The sequence below is a fragment of the Monopterus albus genome, unplaced genomic scaffold (assembly GCF_001952655.1).
Source record: "Monopterus albus unplaced genomic scaffold, M_albus_1.0 scaffold252.1, whole genome shotgun sequence".
Taxonomy (NCBI): Eukaryota; Metazoa; Chordata; class Actinopteri; order Synbranchiformes; family Synbranchidae; genus Monopterus; species Monopterus albus.
Window position 1 is genome coordinate 461,322 of NW_018128132.1, and position 4,960 is coordinate 466,281.

Here is a 4,960-nt window from a genome sequence, read left to right on the forward strand (position 1 = left end):
GTAGCCTATATTTCAGGTTCACTAAACACCATACCCCGCCTCTCGCCCAGCCCCCTGGGACCCCCTTCGGGACTAAGCGGTATAGATAATGGATGGATAAACACCACATCTGTGAAGATGAGCACATCAGGATGGAATCATGTGATGCAGCCAACAAACAGCACGTATTTGAAAATGGTGTAGTAATTTGCATTCTGATGCCTGCCCAGGGGGAAAGAAAATTAGGAAATTGATCTAAAAAAGAAATCGATCATTTATTTCTCCTAGAAAACCACGAGGTCTGTGTGAAACCTAAATGAGATGATGGTGTATTGCTCCTGACTCTCATTTTTTACCTCCAAAACAAAAACATGCACAAAATCTCAAATTAGCCTCTTTTTCAGTTTCAAAGGAGATCTCATCAGGCTCTAAAATAATTATCAGATTTTCTTAACGTTTGTGCCTCTTTTTGATCTCAGGCAGAGAAATCTCTGATTTCTCTATGAACTCAACTCTGTTCTCATCCCAGCCTAATTCATGCATCTCATGCTAAGCTCAGACAGAGAAGGAAGGAGCTCTCCGCAAGCACTCACTGAATTTTCCTCCAGACTTGATGTGTTTTTTTAAATCTTAGTGATAACTTCCCAGCATGCCCCAGCGGGCAGACACTGCATTTCTTCCAATTCTATTGTTCATGTTCACACAGTTTTGTTATATTCATTTTTGTTGTGTTGCAGTGTACCTGTTTATAATTTTATCCTGTACCATAGCTGATTAGTTTTGTGTAGTTGTTTCTTCTACCTGCAGTTGCAATTCATGCCCTGCCCTGTACTCCTGTTGCTCAGTGTCCCGTCTCAGCTATTTTTATGGGCCTTTGCTCTAATACAACACCGCCCCCTGCTGGTGAAGGCTCAATATTATTGAAGCTGGGAGCTTCCTGTATTTCTCTGTTACTGAGTTTGGTCCGCCACACAGTGCGGTGAGTTTAATGGCTGCCATTTAAAAATCACCTCTTTCAGACAAATGCATTGAGCCTCTCATCTTGTCTAGTTTCACTGAACTCTGTGTCGAATGTGAGTCACTTTCTCTGCCTGTTCTTTCTCGTCCTTGTTGCCAAAGCGAAAGCACATCTAAAAACAAAAGTACTTTGACGAGGAAACCCTGACCACACTGACCTCCTCATTCTCTAAATTGACATATTATTCCCACGGAGTCGTTCTCGTGGTGCTGGGAGACTCTTGCAGAAAACGACAGGTGTCACTGTATCCATGCGCTTTGTCTGCGTTATCAACATGCGCAAAGACAAAATGATGTTTATCCTAAACCAGTCAGTCATTGCAGCGGCTGGATGGCTGCTGTTTTATCAACTCGATTATCAGGCCGATATGAGCTCTGTTTAACTGTTGAGTACAGGTGGGCGCTTTGAATATTCACTCACGTCCAGTTAAAAGCCTCAGTTGACAGTTCATCGCAGGACAAATGAATATTAAAGAACCCATCAGATTGCAGTTCGTGCGCAGTATAAATGCATCTTAATTGCACGTTGTGAAAGCTCACGTTTCCAGAGCCTGTTCAGTAAGGGTCAGGTGAAACGCCCCGTTTCCCGCAGGACCAGGTGTGAGTGACGTCACTCAGCCCAGTCAGGGTCAGGCGTATATCCTGCTCAGGCAATCAATGAAAAGTTGATCTCACACTGGTCCTAAAGATAAGTGTGTCATTGACGTGGTTTTATTTCTTATCTCTCTCTCTCTCTCTCTCTCTCTCTCTCTCTCTCCCCCCCCCCCTTTTTTTATTTTTTTCCTAAACTTGAATCGTTTCATTTAAGATGTGATGCTTTAAGATGTGATAAATAAAGTTGAGTTGAGTTGAGTTTATTTCAGTGTATAATAATTTTAAGGACGTTTCCTGGGAAAACAAATTATAGGAAAATATGATTTTCCTGGAGTCAATTTAAACCCAAGTAACTAGTCATCAAATCATTAAATTAATTGCCTGTAGACAAATTTCACATTTATGTTCAACTGACCTCTTGTACATTAACTAGAAGACTGTCTTTTGCCAGCAATTAACTGGAATGAATTAATTGGAAAAGTATCAGTTGAACACAATCATGATTTTCCCTGTAATTAGCGCCAACCTAATTTTTTTTTTTTTTTCAGAAAAGACTGTGTAATTTATATGGAAATTATGGGCCTGTAAAATATAGGACTAGTGAGTAAAACTGTTTTTTGAATTATTCATATCAGTTCAAAATCAATTGCATAATATTCAGTACTGAACAGAACCAGAATAAGAACAGCAGTGTAATCCAGAGCAGACAGATGTGTGCATGCTCGAACTACTTGTAAACACATCACTCTGGAACAAACTGAGAATGTAAAGACTTTGTAAAACACTACAGTGATCCTCTTGGTACTTACCTGCTATTTCAATTAGATTTTGGATATAGGGAGGGGCAGGCTCAAAATGTGTGCAGGACAGCACAAACAGGGCTTTTTCACAGCAGACATTTTGACTTGTCAGCAGCAGGTGTTACTAACAACACCGACCACAGCTCTGTCCCCAGTGAGACGATGGTAGTATGGCAGCGAAGCAGCATGCACTTGAAACTGAACAGCTAATTTCAATTCAGCCAACAGTAACTGGATTATTTAGTTCTCTAGAAAATGCCGGTAGACTCAGTATTATTAACCATCTTCAGTGCTTTCATCCAGTAGACATGATGAGTCTTATACTGAGTCTGACCACATGAGCAGCCACTGATGATGAGGAGGGTATACTCTCTGTCCTCCCACAGCTCCTCAGGCCTCAAGTCAGCCTCCCAGAGTGAGTTTTAAATTTACCACAGAGGATAAACACAAACAATGTGTTAGATTTTGTAACTGAGATTCAGAGCTTTTGTAGTTTACAAAAAAGGCTCCAGTTCCAGAAAGACTGGGAGTTTGGAAAAATGATAGTGAGTGACAGATCAAATATTAGGAAATGTTATCTGTTGATTTGCTAAAAGTTTTCATAACCATTACCCAATAACCATTAGAGAGGGGGACAATGGTGTCAAATTGAGTCTTGTAGATGCTGCAAAATTGTGGGAGTGTTTGTGTCAGAGGTATATAAAACATTAATTTTTATCATAGCTGACACTGCTGCACCTGCGGGGGAGGTGCATTTCAAAATCTTTTCAGTAACCCTTAACAACATCAATGAGGTCCACTTATTTATTTATTTCATGTCGTATTCTCTTACATTTTCAGTTTTACATTAATTAATAAAAGTGAAAAACCAGATCATCTCGCTTAATGCTGCTTCATTTCATATTAATTTCACCTGACTTTTAAGTCAAATTTCAGTTCAGTTATGAGCGAACGAAAAGGACTGTAAAAGACTAACCCTCCTTTAACTGCTGCAGGTCTGCCATCACCTGCCACATCTTTCATCATGTGGGGAAAGTACACAAGACGGAGCTTGTTTTTCACGGACATGATGTCCTGTACCATATGACAGATAAATATGGCCTAGTTAAACAATATTGGGGATATTAATGTAGGTGTCAGGTGAGGTTAAATATTTGTCTTGTCCTGATTGACTGATTACACTGAACTCATCAAATACACAGCAGGTTATGCATCTCGAAGTACATGGAGATTATCTTTGAAGTCTTATAAAATGTATGTACTGTATGTATAATTATAGAATGTACATCATAAACAGTAGAACATGTCACAGCTGAGCCCAGGCTCCCCAGCAGACTGCCTGACCTGCACAGTGGACCTGCTGACCTTCAGCAATGCTTGATCTTATTTCACTTTAATATGAGCTTTAAGGACAAGGATTGACAAAATACACACAGTTGGAAGAGAAACGTACCTCAGCACAGTGATGACAGCAGCCTACACCTACCTGTATCACAGCTCCCTGGTCGTCCCTGTGTACGTCACTGTACCTTGTCAGATGTTTCCTCTGGGCAAACGTTCATTAAGTACAGGTTTGTGAGTCAGTCTGTGGTCTGTTCCCGACAAAGTCTGGGGACTCATGTGTTGCACATGAAGTGTAAAAGGTAGATAATTAAGTTTAGACGAAGTAATAAAATGCCTCTGTATACAGTATGTGGTGTGGCTCTGGCTGCTGCACTGCAAAAAATGCCTATCCCAACAGGTTGTGCACTTTACTCTATAGATTTTTCATTTATTTCATTTAGTGAAATAAGCAAAATGTGTGCGGCTGCTTTGCTGTTTTCAAATAACTTTGACTCCCCCCATGATTCTTTGGTCTTACAGAAAGTAGATATTGACAATTCATTTCTGGTTGATTTCAACATCACTTTTTGCAGAAAATATAAACAGAAGCTGATGAAACTTATTACACTGTTCTTCACTGTAAATATTCTGTATTTGTCTATGTCTATTTGATTGTACTTAATTTTATAACACACGTGCCTTAGATCCCATTTTCATTCTTCTAAAACATTTATTCTCATGCACAGCACTTTGAATGGCCTCTGTGTTTAAGCAAGGCCTTGCATAAGGCCTTGCTTAAATCATCCAATTAGCTCTCCCTTAAAACATTAATCCCTTTGTCTAAAGGCACACTGGCAGCGGTTTATACAAGGACAATATGCATAACTAAAGGAAAACTACCATCTCTGAAATAACCACTTTACTGAACCCTGACAGTATCAAACGAGGTAGAAGTCATTGCAGTTTTTTTTTCGTTACATAGTTTTTTTTTACTATCACGATTATAAAGTATGTTAACACATACAGTATTGATCTTGATATTGATATACACGAGCATAGTAAATATAATGTGGTATTGGACTCCGATGTTCTTTTGTTCAACACCTGTATCTGTATATGGTCTGTCTACTGTATATCCATGTGTGTGTGAACGCAATCTGTTATTATTATAGCTCGTGATCATTCATTTCTGACTTTGAACACCACTTTGACTTATTCCTTTTGTTCGTTTCTGCTTTTCGTCTTGT